A 16,065-nucleotide genomic window follows, 5' to 3' on the forward strand; every position below is an offset into this window, starting at 1 on the left:
AACATGAACTAAAAGATTTTTAATACAATGAACTCCATTACTGAGGTGTGGCAGGAGCAGCCGGAGCCAGTACAACGCGTTTGTCATGAACTGACGGCAGTGTCACAATTCCAAGCAGCCGCCCAGACAAGTAACTTACCGGAGGAAGAAGACAGATTAGCGGAGGGTTTGTGGGTCATAATAACACTCCACTAATCCGCCTACGTGGGATCTCACCCCAGGCTCACAGCATGAGGTGTTGTGTACAGCCCGGTGACGTAAACTAAAAGAGACGGGGTCTGAAAGATGAGAAGGACCAAACCAAGTCCTGATGACATCAGCAAAGTTCAAAGTAAAGACCAAAGACCTGAGTTAATCCGTCAGCAGTATCAAGTGTTCTAATCAGAAGACAGGAGAAGAAGAGGACGATGATGTACATGACTTGTCAATACACTGGTGGGACCCCATACCCTAACCGGACATTGGTGATGGCATCATATTAGTTGTGGCCCTATTGATATATTGTTTGAGTTTCATAATCATAATATATAATTTCTGTAATTTAATATGAGAAAAAGGGAGGTTTGTGAAGGATGATTTATTTGCTTATATTCTCTGTATGAAATTACATTGTGAATTATCAAGCAGGATGCCGAATTACTAAGATATGTATTATGTGAAAGTGATGATAATGTTTAAATGATTTAGTTTCGTGCAGCAGCCATCTTGTCTGGAGTTCCCATCTTGGTTCTTTTGTAGTGAATAGAAAAGTCATTGTTCCTTTAATACAAGTAATGTTGATTTCGTATGTTTTATCTTTGACCTTGGTTCCCATGCGAAGATGGACAGGGAGTGAGATGGGAGGATGGCAAGTATGCGTGAGGGAAGGTCTCCCCCATCTCCACGAGAATATTCTGTCCAAGAGAGAGATAAGACATTTGTAAACATAATGTGTGAATGTAATGGCCGGAAGGAGGTGAAGGGAAAGTGAGCCCTAATCTACCCACCGCCCTGTCCCTGCCTACTTGCAACGACTCGCCCTAGGCGACGAGGTACAACTGGGCGGCGGTCCCTACGCTGTCTAAGTGCACAGGAAAACAAACAGGGAACATGCAAGGGAAGGGGCAGTAGCCACGGAACGCCACGAGGAAACGGAGCGGCGAACGGACAGTCAGGACCAGGACGAAGTGAGTACACCCAAGCGGGCAAGGAGACAGAAGCAAGCCAGGGGCAAAGCAAAGCAGGTCAAGCAGAACTGCAGCAAGGCAGAAGCACGGCAGAAGCAGGCTGGAGCAAGCAGCAGTGGGGCCAGGAATCTAAAAGAATTACAAGCACTGAGGGAGAGAACAGGGCAGGTAATAAAGGACAGGGGGCGGAGCTAACTCCGACAGACCAGGCCGCGATAGGCTCTCCCACTCCTGAGCCTGCCACCCTGGTTGGTGGGAGATGGTGTCAGTCGAACAGGTCTGGCCTCAGGTGTGGATTGATTAATCCCAGGAGTATACCTAGATGAAGTACCTGGCAGATCCCTAACAGTACTCCCCCTTTTATGAGGGGCCACCGGACCCTTACTAAGGGGACCCGGTTTAGTGGGGAAGAGAAGGTGGAACCTCCTGATCAATACCCCAGCGTGAACATCACGGGCAGGTACCCAAGTCCTCTCCTCCGGCCCGTATCCTCTCCAATGGACCAGGTACTGGAGGGAGCCCTGGACCATCCTACTGTCCATAATCTTGGCCACCTCGAATTCCACCCCCTCAGGGGTGAGAACGGGAACAGGAGGTATCCTCGAGGGGGATCAGGACGGGGAGCAGCGTTTAAGGAGGGAGGCATGGAAGACGTCATGTATGCGAAATGATGGAGGGAGCTCCAGACGGAAGGATACAGGGTTGAGGACTTCAATGATCTTATAAGGTCCAATAAATCGGGGAGCAAACTTCCTGGACGGGACCTTAAGGCGCAAGTTCCTGGACGACAACCAGACCAAATCCCCGACGACAAACCGGGGGTTAGCAGAACGTCTACTATCCGCCTGAATCTTTTGTGCGCTCTGGGACGCCTCTAGGTTCTTCTGAACCTGGGCCCAGACGGTGCACAGTTCCCGATGAACATCCTCTACCTCAGGATTATTGGAACAACCAGGGGAGACGGAGGAGAATCTTGGGTTAAACCCGAAATTACAGAAAAACGGGGAGACCCCTGACGAGTTACTGACCCGGTTATTCAAGGAAAATTCAGCAAGGGGAAGGAATGAGACCCAATCGAATTGACAGTCAGAGATGAAACACCTTAAATATTGTTCCAGGGATTGGTTGGTCCTTTCCGTTTGGCCATTAGTTTCGGGATGGAAGGCGGAGGAGAAGGACAGATCAATCTCCAACTTTTTACAAAAAGCTCTCCAAAATAAGGAAACAAATTGTACCCCTCTGTCAGAAACGATATTGACTGGGGCCCCATGGAGACGCAGGATGTGTTTCACAAACAAAGAAGCTAACGTCTTGGCGTTAGGTAGCTTCTTAAGGGGCACAAAGTGGCACATCTTGCTGAAGCGGTCGACTACCACCCACACCACCGACTTGCCCTGAGATGGAGGCAAATCGGTGATAAAATCCATGAAGATATGGGTCCAAGGTCTCTGGGGAATGGGCAAGGAACGTAGTAGGCCCGCAGGTCGGGACCTAGGGGTTTTGGACCTAGCGCAAACCTCACAAGCGGCGACGTAAGCCCTAACGTCTTTAGGCAACCCAGGCCACCAATAGTTTCTGGTAATGAGGTGTTTGGTGCCCAAGATGCCAGGATGACCAGATAGAGCGGAGTCATGGTTTTCCCTGAGTACCCTCAGCCGGTATTGCAGGGGAACAAACAGTTTGTCCCCAGGGACGTTCCCGGGAGCTGCACCCTGATCAGCCGCGATATCAGAAGCTAAATCAGAATCCGTGGCAGAGACGATTATACCAGGGGGTAAAATACAAGCAGGATCCTTCTCAGAAGGAGGATTGGCCATGAAACTACGTGACAGAGCATCAGCCTTAATATTCTTGGACCCAGCCCTATAGGTAACCAAGAAATTAAATCTGGTAAAGAATAGTGCCCACCGAGCTTGTCTAGGATTAAGCCTCCGGGCCGATTCTAGGAAAACCAGATTCTTGTGATCCGTAAGGACCGTTACCTGGTGTCTGGCCCCCTCCAGGAAGTGCCGCCACTCCTCAAAAGCCCATTTAATGGCTAGAAGTTCGCGGTTGCCAATATCATAGTTACTCTCCGTGGGCGAAAACTTCCTAGAGAAGTAAGCACAGGGGCGGAGATGGGTGAGGGAGCTGGTACCCTGGGACAAGACGGCCCCCACTCCCACCTCGGAAGCGTCAACCTCCACAATAAATGGCTCCTCTTGGTTGGGCTGAATCAGCACGGGGGCCGAGATAAAGCACTTCTTGAGGGTCTCAAAGGCCTGGACGGCCTCAGGGGGCCAATGGAGGACCTCAGCACCCTTGCGGGTAAGGTCCGTAAGAGGCTTAGCGACGACCGAGAAGTTGGCAATAAATCTCCTGTAATAGTTGGCGAACCCTAAAAAACACTGTAACGCCTTAAGGGAGGCAGGTTGGACCCATTCCGCCACAGCTTGAACCTTGGCAGGGTCCATGCGGAATTCATGAGGAGTGAGGATTTGCCCTAAAAATGGTATCTCCTGTACCCCAAAGACACATTTTTCAGTCTTAGCAAACAGATTATTCTCCCGAAGGACCTGGAGCACCTTCCTGACATGCTCCACGTGGGAGGACCAGTCCTTGGAAAACACCAGTATGTCATCAAGGTACACAACAAGAAAATTACCCAGGTACTCTCTCAGGATTTCATTAATAAAATTCTGGAAGACAGCGGGGGCATTACACAACCCAAAGGGCATGACCAGGTATTCGAAATGACCCTCGGGTGTGTTGAACGCAGTTTTCCACTCATCCCCCTCTTTGATGCGGATAAGGTTATATGCCCCCCGTAGATCGAACTTAGAAAACCATTGGGCTCCCTGAACCTGATTAAAAAGATCCGGAATCAAAGGAAGTGGGTACTGGTTCCTTACGGTGACCTTATTCAGGTTACGATAATCAATGCACGGCCTAAGACCACCATCCTTCTTCCCCACGAAGAAGAAGCCAGCACCTACAGGAGAAGTCGAGGGGCGAATGAAACCCTTGGCCAGGCATTCTTGGATATATTCCCTCATAGCTTTACGTTCAGGACATGAAAGATTAAATATCCTTCCCTTAGGAAGCTTGGCACCAGGCACCAAATCGATAGCGCAATCGTAATCTCTATGGGGGGGCAACACCTCGGAGGCCTCCTTAGAAAACACATCGGCGAAGTCCTGAACAAACTCAGGAAGCGTGTTTACCTCCTCCCGGGGAGAAATAGAGTTAACAGAAAGACATGACATAAGACATTCATTACCCCATTTGGTGAGATCCCCAGTTTTCCAATCAAACGTGGGATTATGCAACTGCAACCAGGGAAGGCCTAAAACCAGATCAGACGATAATCCCTGCATCACCAGTACAGAGCACTGCTCCAAATGCATGGAGCCAACAAGGAGTTCAAAAACAGGAGTATGCTGAGTAAAATAACCATTAGCAAGGGGAGTTGAGTCGATTCCTACTACAGGGATAGGATAAGGTAAATCAATACAAGGCATCTTTAGAGACATAGCAAATTCCGCAGACATGATATTAGCAGATGACCCTGAATCCACGAAAGCACTGCCCGTGGCAGCCCGGCCAGCAAACGAGACCTGAAAGGGAAGCAAAATTTTATTGCGTTTCACATTAACGGGAAATACCTGTGCGCCCAAGTGACCTCCCCGATGATCACTTAGGCGCGGAAGTTTTCCGGCTTCTTATTCTTGCGCCTGGGACAGGTGTTCAGTAGATGCTTGTCGTCCCCACAGTAGAAGCAGAGACCATTCATTCTGCGAAACTCCCAACGTTGTCGAGGGGACATGGAGGCCCCGAGTTGCATAGGTACCTCCGAGTCCTCCGTGGAGGGGCGAGGAGACGGGACCTCGGGGGGGATCGCAGAAAAGTCAGAGGGGAGCATACTGAAGCGTTCTAGCTGACGTTCCCTGAGACGTCGGTCAAGTCGTACTGCTAGGGCCATAACCTGGTCAAGGGAGTCAGACGAGGGGTAGCTAACCAGCAGATCCTTCAGGGCGTCAGATAATCCTAACCTAAACTGGCACCTTAGGGCCGGATCGTTCCACTGAGAAGCTACGCACCACTTCCTAAAATCAGAACAGTATTCCTCAACCGGTCTCCTACCCTGACGTAAGGTCACCAGCTGACTCTCGGCTAAGGCAGTCCTGTCAGTCTCGTCGTAAATGAGTCCGAGGGCAGAGAAAAAACGATCAACAGAGGAAAGTTCAGGGGCGTCAGGAGCCAAGGAGAAGGCCCACTCTTGGGGCCCTTCCTGGAGTCGGGATATGATGATACCCACCCGCTGGTTCTCGGAACCTGAGGAGTGGGGCTTTAGGCGGAAATACAGTCTGCAACTCTCCCGGAAGGAGAGAAACGTCTTACGGTCCCCTGAGAACCGGTCAGGTAACTTGAGGTCGGGTTCTAGAGGTGAGGTGAGGGGTACTACTAAAGCAGCGTCACCCTGATTGACCCTTTGGGCCAGGGCCTGGACCTGTAGGGAGAGGCCCTGCATCTGCTGGGCCAGGGTCTCAAGGGGGTCCATGATAGCGTCAGCGTAGGAGAAATGGTAGACTAGGTAAGGGCTTGTAATTATGTAATGGCCGGAAGGAGGTGAAGGGAAAGTGAGCCCTAATCTACCCACCGCCCTGTCCCTGCCTACTTGCAACGACTCGCCCTAGGCGACGAGGTACAACTGGGCGGCGGTCCCTACGCTGTCTAAGTGCACAGGAAAACAAACAGGGAACATGCAAGGGAAGGGGCAGTAGCCACGGAACGCCACGAGGAAACGGAGCGGCGAACGGACAGTCAGGACCAGGACGAAGTGAGTACACCCAAGCGGGCAAGGAGACAGAAGCAAGCCAGGGGCAAAGCAAAGCAGGTCAAGCAGAACTGCAGCAAGGCAGAAGCACGGCAGAAGCAGGCTGGAGCAAGCAGCAGTGGGGCCAGGAATCTAAAAGAATTACAAGCACTGAGGGAGAGAACAGGGCAGGTAATAAAGGACAGGGGGCGGAGCTAACTCCGACAGACCAGGCCGCGATAGGCTCTCCCACTCCTGAGCCTGCCACCCTGGTTGGTGGGAGATGGTGTCAGTCGAACAGGTCTGGCCTCAGGTGTGGATTGATTAATCCCAGGAGTATACCTAGATGAAGTACCTGGCAGATCCCTAACAGTGAAGAATTATAATGATGTATTTTATTGTATGCTTTTTACTGAATAACAAATATTGTTACATTGTCTCTGATTGGTTTACCTCAAGCCTACACCCCTTCTGAATTTCAGTTTAACAGTTTGAGTCTGGTAATAAATCCTTCAGAGGAGCATTTTGAACATTTCAGCGTGTCTGTGTGTTTTCTTCTCCTCTCTCGATATATATCGGTGAAATATCCTAATTAGGATACTGACTAATGGAGTCTGGCCTTGAGAGTCTGTTGGGACTCGTATAAATTTCAGTCTAATATATTTTGAGCGATGGATTTCCACGACAGTACCCAGCTCATTTTGGCCTTGAGGACCAGACCCATTTTTTCAAATCTGACATGTATCTCTTTATGTGGTAATAACTCGGGAACGCTTTTACCTATCCAATTGATTCTGAGATTGTTTTCTCGTGACATATTGTACTTTAGGTTAGTGCAAAAATTTGGTCGATAAATTCATTGCTTATTTGTGAAAAACACCAAAATGTAGAGAAAATATGAAGAAATTATGATTTTCCAAATTTAAATGTATCTGCTTGTAAAACAGATAGTTATACCACACAAAATAGTTACTAATTAACATCCCCCATATGTCTACTTTATGTTTGCATCGTTTTTTTAATATCCTTTTATTTTTCTAGGACGTTACAAGGCTTAGAACTTTAGCAGCAATTACTCATATTTTTAAGAAAATTTCAAAAAGCTATTTTTTTAGGGACGAGTTCAGTTCTGAAGTGGTTTTGAGTGCCCTATATATTAGAAACCCCAAGAAAACACCCCATTTTGAAAACTGCACCCCTCAAAGTATCCAAAACAGCATTCAGAAAGTGTTTCAACACTTTAGGCTTTTTACAGGAATTGAAGGAAAGTAGAGCTGAAATTTTCAAATTTCATTTTTTTTTACAAAATTCATTTGTAATACATTTTCTTCTGTACCACAGAAGGTTTTACCTGAGAAACGCAACTCAATATTTATTGCCCAGATTCTGCAGTTTTTAGAAATATCCCACATGTGGCCCTAGTGCGCTAATGAACTGAAACACAGGCCTCAGAAGCAAAGGAGCACCTCTTGGATTTTGGGGCCTCCTTTTCTCAGAATATATTTTAGGCACCATGTCAGGTTTGAAGAGGTCTTGTGGTGCCAAAACAGTGGAAACCCCCAAAAGTGACCCCCATTTTTTAAACTACACCCCTCAGGGAATTTATCTAGGGGTATAGTTAGCATTTTGACCCCACACGTATTTTGCTATATTTTCTGGAGTTAGTCTGTGAAAATGAAAATCGACTTTTTTTCTTGAAAAACGTAAAAATTTCTAATTTTTGCAAGAAATAAAGGAGAGAAAGCACCCCAACATTTGTAAAGCAATTTCTCGCAATTACGGAAATACCCCATATGTGGTAATAAACTGCTGTTTGGACCCACAGCAGGGCTCAGAAGGGAATAACCCCCATTTGGATTTTGGAGCTCTGATTTTACTGGAATGGTTTTTTCAAACCTGCACCCCTCAAGGAATTTTTCTAGTGGTATAGTTAGCATTTTGACCCCACAGGTTTTTTGCTGAATTTATTGGAATTAGTCTGTGAAGATGAAGAGAGACTTCTTTTTGGAAAAAACACAGAATTTTCTTATTTTTATAAGGAATAAAGGAGAAAAAGCACCTCAACATTTGTAAAGCAATGTCTCCTGATTACGGTAATACCCGATATGTGGTAATAAACTGCTGTTTGGACCCACGGCAGGGCTCAGAAGGGACGGAGCACCATTTGGATTTTGCAGCTCAGATTTTGCTGAATTGGTTTCTGGGGGCCATGTCGCATTTGCAGAGTCCCTGAAGTACCAGTACAGTAGAAATTCCCAATTTGGAGACTATACCCCTGAAAGAATTAAATTAGAGGTGTAGTGAGCATTTTGAGCCCTCAGGTGTTTTATAGATTTTATTAGAATTGGTCCGTGAAAATGAAATTTTTTTTTTTTCCAATAACCTGTAGATTTAGCTCAGAATTTTTCATTACCACAAGGAATAAAGGAGAAAAGACACCCCAAAATGTGTTACACAATTTCTCCTGATTACGGAAATACCCCATATGTGGTTGTAAACGGCTATTTGGACATACGGCAAGGGTCTAAACGGAAAAAGTGCAATTTCGTTTTTGGAGTGGAGATTTTACAAAATTTGTTTTTGACGCCAAGTTGCATTGCGCTGAGGTACCAGTACAGTGAAAACTCCCAAGAAGTGACCCCATTTAGGAAACTACACCCCTCAAGGAATTCATCTAGAAGTGTAGTGAGCATTTTGACCCCCAAAGGTTTTGCAGAAATTAGTGCACAGTGGATGTTGCAGATTGAAAATTGACATTTTCCACATATATGCTATTTCAGTGCCCAATGTGTTGTGCCCAGCATGTACCACTGGAGACATACGCCCCATAAATTGTTAAGCGGTTTTCCAGAGTACGGTAATACCCCATATGTGGTCATAAACTGCTGTTTGGGCACACTGCCAGGCCCAGAAGGAGCGCAATTTGGCTTTTGGAGTGCAGATTTTGCTTGGTAGTAGTTTTGTTTAGTGTTTTACTGGTGTTTCAGTTTATAATGTGGGGGCATATGTAAGCTGTGCGGAGTACATCAGGGTATATGTAAGCTGGGCGGAGTACATCAGGGTATATGTAAGCTGTGCAGAGTACATCAGGGTATATGTAAGCTGGGCGGAGTTCATCAGGGTATATGTTTGCTGGGCGGAGTGCATCAGGGTATATGTAAACTGTGCGGAGTACATCAGGATATACAGTGAAGGAAATAAGTATTTGATCCCTTGCTGATTTTGTAAGTTTGCCCACTGTCAAAGACATGAACAGTCTAGAATTTTTAGGCTAGGTTAATTTTATCAGTGAGAGATAGATTATATATATAAAAAAAAAAAAGAAAATCACATTGTCAAAATTATATATATTTATTTGCATTGTGCACAGAGAAATAAGTATTTGATCCCTTTGGCAAACAAGACTTAATACTTGGGGGCAAAACCCTTGTTGGCAAGCACAGAAGTCAGACATTTTTTGTAGTTGATGATGAGGTTTGCACACATGTTAGATGGAATTTTAGCCCACTCCTCTTTGCAGATCATCTGTAAATCATTAAGATTTCGAGGCTGTCGCTTGGCAACTCGGATCTTCAGCTCCCTCCATAAGTTTTCGATGGGATTAAGGTCTGGAGACTGGCTAGGCCACTCCATGACCTTAATGTGCTTCTTTTTGAGCCACTCCTTTGTTGCCTTGGCTGTATGTTTCGGGTCATTGTCGTGCTGGAAGACGCAGCCACGAGCCATTTTTAATGTCCTGGTGGAGGGAAGGAGGTTGTCACTCAGGATTTGACGGTACATGGCTCCATCCATTCTCCCATTGATGCGGTGAAGAAGTCCTGTGCCCTTAGCAGAGAAACACCCCCAAAACATAATGTTTCCACCTCCATGTTTGACAGTGGAGACGGTGTTCTTTGGGTCATAGGCAGAATTTCTCTTCCTCCAAACACGGCGAGTTGAGTTAATGCCAAAGAGCTCAATTTTAGTCTCATCTGACCACAGCACCTTCTCCCAATCACTTTCAGAATCATCCAGATGTTCATTTGCAAACTTCAGACGGGCCTGTACATGTGCCTTCTTGAGCAGGGGGACCTTGCGGGCACTGCAGGATTTTAATCCATTACGGCGTAATGTGTTAGCAATGGTTTTCTTGGTGACTGTGGTCCCAGCTGCCTTGAGATCATTAACAAGTTCCCCCCCCGTGTAGTTTTCGGCTGAGCTCTCACCTTCCTCAGGATCAAGGATACCCCACGAGGTGAGATTTTGCATGGAGCCCCAGATCTATGTCGATTGACAGTCATTTTGTATGTCTTCCATTTTCTTACTATTACACCAACAGTTGTCTCCTTCTCACCCAGCGTCTTACTTATGGTTTTGTAGCCCATTCCAGCCTTGTGCAGGTCTATGATCTTGTCCCTGACATCCTTAGAAAGCTCTTTGGTCTTGCCCATGTTGTAGAGGTTAGAGTCAGACTGATTAATTGAGTCTGTGGACAGGAGTCTTTTATACAGGTGACCATGTAAGACAGCTGTCTTTAATGCAGGCACCGAGTTGATTTGGAGCGTGTAACTGGTCTGGAGGAGGCTGAACTCTTAATGGTTGGTAGGGGATCAAATACTTATTTCTCTGTGCACAATGCAAATAAATATATATAATTTTGACAATGTGATTTTCTGTGTTTTTTTAAATATAATCTATCTCTCACTGGTAAAATTAACTTAGCCTAAAAATTCTAGACTGTTCATGTCTTTGACAGTGGGCAAACTTACAAAATCAGCAATGGATCAAATACTTATTTCCTTCACTGTATGTAAGCTATGTGGAGTACATCAGGGTATATGTAAGCTGGGTGGAGTACATCAGGGTATATGTAAGCTGTGCAGAGTACATCAGGGCATATGTAAGCTGGGCGGAGGACATCAGGGCATATGTAAGCTGGGCGGAGTACATCAGGGTATATGTAAGCGGGCGGAGTATATCAGGGTATATGTAGGCTGGACGGAGTATATCAGGGTATATGTAAGCTGGGCAGAGTGCAACAGGTCATAATAGGATGATGTAATAATGGGGAGAATGAATAATAAAATTAATTATGCCTGGATAGTGACGTACGCTTTGAACCAATCCTTCATGCACAGGCCGGATTATTGGGTGCAGGAGTCGCACTTCTAAAGGGTGTCCGTGGTATTGTACAAAACATCCGCACTCCAGTATTGCCTAATCTTTGAATTCTTCACTAGCCCCATATGTAGCACAGACCCCAAAATGTCATAGTTTCCGCTGCATTTACAGGGTCTACCAGTGGGGGCTGCAAATGATGACGTGGGGTTTTAGGTCAAGAACTGCTGCACATATAAATTAGTCTGGGCCGTCGTTTTGCATTATTGCGTTCCAAGAGTCATAACTTTTTATTTTTCCGTTGAGCTGTGTGAGTGCTTGATTTTCATGGGACGAGCTGTCGTTTTTATCATTTTGGGGTACATGCGATAATTTGATCAGTTTTTATTCCATTTTTTGTGAGGTGAGGAGACCAAAAAACAGAAATTCTTTCACTATTTTTTGTTATACATTTTTACCGGCGTTCTCTGTGCAGCATAAACAACATGTTTACTTTATTCTGCGGTTTCATACGATTATGGCAATACCGAATTTATATAGTTTTTAGATGTTTTACTACTTTTACAAACTAAAAACACTTTTTTCTAAATAAAATGTTTTAGTGTCACCATGTCCTGAGAGCCATAACTTTTTTATTTTTTTGTCGACGGAGCTGTGTGAGGGCTTGTTTTTTTGCGTGACACACTGTAGTTTTTATTGGTACCATGTTTGGCTACGCGCGACTTTTTTATCACTTTTTATTCCATTTTTTTGGCAACAACGTGACCAAAAAAGGAAATTCTGCCATTGTTTTTTATGGTATTTTTTTTACGGTGTTCACAGTGCGGGATAAATAATATGATATTTTTTTTAGGTCACACCGATACGAACGCGGCGATACCTATTATGTCTAGTTTTTGTCTTTTTTTTTATTTTTTTTCTAATTATAAAGGGCTTGATCAGGGAAACAGGGCGATTATTGTTTTTATTACGTAAAACTTGTATGTATTTATTTATCTAAAACTTTTTTTTTACTTTTTTTCACTTTTTATTTTACACATACTAGGGGACTGGAAGATCTGATCTTCTGATCCCCTGTACAATACACTGCACTACTTCTGTATGTACTTGTGTAGTGCAGTGTATTGTAACTGTCACTTTACAACTGACAGTTGAGCCTATTACGTCCTGCCTTGGGCAGGACCTAATAGGCTCCCGTACCTGGCAACCAGGAAGCCGTTGCTAGGCTTCCTGGTTGCCATTGCATCCATCAGAACCCCACGATTTTTCGCGGAGGGGGGGCAATGGGGTGCAGAGGGAGCCCCCTCCCTCTGTATCAATCACTTAAATGCCGCTGTCGCTATTGACAGCGGCATTTAAGGGGTTAAACTACAGCGATCGGAGAGGACAGTGATCGCTGTAGTTGCTGTGAGATGTCGGCTGTATATTACAGCCGACATCCGATGAAGATGGAGCGAGCACAGCTCCTGTGCCCGCTTCATCCTCAGGGCGTTACTATACGCCCATTTTCGGGAAGGGGTTAATAAAAATAGTGGGGTTTTTTTTACACCGCTTTCTCTGATCTCCTCACGTATCTCACAGAAATGAGGAGATCAGAGAAAGTGACAGGAGCTTTCTCCTGCAGACGACGTCACAGACGGCTGTGATTGGTCAGTATTCAGAGACTGACCAATCACAGCAATCGCCGGCATTGGGGACTGCTAATTGGTCCCCAGGCCGGTAGCAGAGACGGTTAGCTGTCAATGACAGCTGCCGCCGCTGTTATGTTACTATGTGATTTCACATAGTGACAGTTTATTCCTGCGCCGTAATAGTACGGCGAAGGTACGCTGCAATAAGCGGCCAGCGACGTACTATTACGGCGAAGGTACGCAAGGGGTTAAGCCCTGGAAGGAGAGGGAGCCATTGTTCACAGGGATAGTGCCTAAAAAAGGTGGTGACAATGAGAAAAACAAAGTGAAAGTGGCGGCTACCTTGTCCCAATCCCAAAAACAAGAGGAGTATAAGTTTAAAGTATAGCACAGGTCTGGGGGAGAACATCAGAATGCGGATGCCCTCTCAAGGATACAATGCCTGTTAGGAGAAAGTGTCCAGTCCTGCAGCCTGGAGCAAAAGGGGGGGGGGATGTGTAACAGGTTGAGGGGGAGATTTTGTTTGCTTTATTTTTTCAGATAATCCACATCTTCATACCTGTCACCTCTATGATATACAAATGGTGTTTTGTGTTCTTTTGCATTATTTATTGTCTATTTCTGGGTAAATTGATGTATAGTTATTTTTATGTACCTCTCATGTAATGGTCTCATGATAAGAACCTGTAACTGATCTCCATTCAATGTCACTGTATCTCTGTTGTCATATGCCATCCTTGGTTTCCTCGATATACACTAATGTGTGGCCAACCCCTCACGTCACTCAGTGAGTGATGTGGATGTCCCTATGGCCGATGAGTGTGTCACGCACGCTCTGGATGCTGGTACTCGATGTCATGGGGTGAGGACCGTTACTGTCTATATGATGGCCATTATGCCCTTTCCCCTCTCCCGCGTCCACTATGTGTATGAGTTTATCCACTGTTGATTTCTACAGAAGTGGCTATCTGACTAGTAGGGGATCGTACAGACACACTCTGGTTGCGTTCTTTACGATTACCTCTGTGACAACAAAAGATGGACATATCAGTACATATGGTTTCCGCTTGTTATTTATAAAGTCCTTTAAGTCCTTTGCTCTTTTCACATTACTTATGTAATGACGGGGTAAGGAGACAGACAGGTGAGCCCTAATCTACCCGCCACTCAGTCCCTGCCTACTTGCACGACCCGTCCTAGGCGACGGCGTACAATTGGGCGATGGTCCCTACGCTCAATACGTGCACGTGAGACAAACAGACAAGGGTACACAGAAGCTAAGGTAAATGGGGCAGTTGCCCACGGCAACACCGTGAGCAGCAAGAGTAGTGAACGAGCCGAGTCAAACCAGGAGTGTACGAGGTACCAAACGCAGAGCAGGAGCGTAGTCAGTAAAGCCAGGGTCAAAATGAAGCTGAGGTCAAAAGTAATAGCTGGAACAGCAGAGCCAGGAAACAAGAGAGAATCACAGGCAAAGACAAGAAGCAAATGAAGGTATACATAGACCGAGGGTGGGAGCTAGAATCATCTGGCCAGGCTGTGAAAGGTTCTCCCACTCCTCAGCCTACCAGCCTGAGTGGTAGCAGATCGAGTCACTCTAACAGACCTAGGAGCAGATGCAGACTGATTAACCACGGGCGTCGACACAGAAGCTGTGTCTGGCAGATCCTTTACAACTTAATCTCTATAGCGGGATGACCGAGAGGTATTGTTTGCGCATGCGCTTACTAGCGTGGCATGCATATTTCCAATTTCAATCATGGCCACTACGGCCTCCCTTCTCCGTCTATGTCCTGTTACCCCTGATTAGACTTCACTTCCGGACATGCGCAATTGCGCTGCGTGGACACTGCTTTTGGCTCTATACCTGTGGAATACAGAGTGTTGATTTTAATACACTGCCACACTTGTGATCACTACCTTGTTATCATATTTATTACTTTTATACTGTTTTGTATGTATGTATGCGACTTTTGATGGATTAATTAGGTTACCCTGACCTGTATGCACCTATATCTTATACTGTATATTGAACTTCACATATACACATCTATTATTTTTACTAATTTTTGTTGATAACACCCTTGATTGATACCATGTTATATTCTGTGAAACTACACAGCCATTTGCTTGAGAAAGGTTCTAGTGGACAGAGCTGAAACAATGCACGAGTAATAAAGTACCCATCTTTTTTCACTTGATTCTTGGAGTTGCTGCAGCTTATTTTTTCGATTGCTGTATATTTGGGACATTGGTCTGTCCATTAGGGCCTGCACCCACATGCTGCCTGTGCTGCTGGAACTTTTGTATATCTATCTGTCTATCTCATATCTATCTATCTATCTATCTATCTATCTATCTATCTATCTGTCTGTCTGTCTGTCTGTCTGTCTGTCTGTCTGTCTGTCTGTCTGTCTGTCTGTCTGTCTATCTCATATCTGTCTGTCTCATACATATTGATATATAGTATAGTTCTAGGCTGGGGCTACACAACAACTTTGGCCACGACACAGGTCCCATGGCCAAAAATTACTTTGTTCGGTATAATTATCGTGACCACATTCACTTTCATTACCTGTCATGTACACTACGGAACATAGTGATCTTTGGCCGTGCAACTTCTGTCGTGGCCAAAGTCGCTGTGTAACCCAGCCTAAAACAATATTATATATATATATATCAATATATATGAGATACACAGATAGATAGATAGATAGATAGATAGATAGATAGATAGATAGATAGATAGATAGATAGATAGATAGAAAGAAATCTACACTACCGTTCAAAAGTTTAGGGTCACTTAGAAATTTCCTTATTTTTGAAAGAAAAGCACAGTTTTTTTCAATGAAGATAACATTAAATTAATCAGAAATACACTCTATACATTGTTAATGTGCTAAATGACTATTGTAGCTGCAAACGTCTGGTTTTTAATGCAATATCTACATAGGTGTAAAGAGGCCCATATCCAGCAACCATCACTCCAGTGTTCTAATGGTACATTGTGTTTGCTAACTGTGTTAGAAGGCTAATGGATGATTAGAAAACACTTGAAAACCCTTGTGCAATTATGTTAGCACCGCTGTAAACAGTTTTGCTGTTTAGAGGAGCTATAAAACTGACCTTCCTTTGAGCTAGTTGAGAATCTTGTGCATTACATTTGTGGGTTCGATTAAACTCTCAAAATGGCTAGAAAAAGAGAGCTTTCATGTGAAACTCGACAGTCTATTCTTGTTCTTAGAAATTAAGGCTATTCCATGCGAGAAATTGCCAAGAAACTGAAGATTTCCTACAACGGTGTGTACTACTCACTTCAGAGGACAGCACACACAGGTTCTAACCAGAGTAGAAAGAGAGGTGGGAGGCCCCGCTG

The 16,065-nt window shown here is 45.1% G+C and overlaps 1 long non-coding RNA gene across 1 annotated transcript; it reads left to right on the forward strand.

The window, feature by feature from the left end:
* The first annotated feature begins 208 nt into the window (after positions 1–208).
* On the forward strand, positions 209–6,494 carry LOC142740888 (uncharacterized). The gene is made up of 2 exons (XR_012880908.1): positions 209–938; positions 6,340–6,494. It is a non-coding gene; the product is annotated as an uncharacterized LOC142740888 (long non-coding RNA).
* The last annotated feature ends 9,571 nt before the right edge of the window (positions 6,495–16,065 follow it).

This window comes from Rhinoderma darwinii, chromosome 2 (assembly GCF_050947455.1).
Source record: "Rhinoderma darwinii isolate aRhiDar2 chromosome 2, aRhiDar2.hap1, whole genome shotgun sequence".
In the NCBI taxonomy this organism is placed as follows: domain Eukaryota; kingdom Metazoa; phylum Chordata; class Amphibia; order Anura; family Rhinodermatidae; genus Rhinoderma; species Rhinoderma darwinii.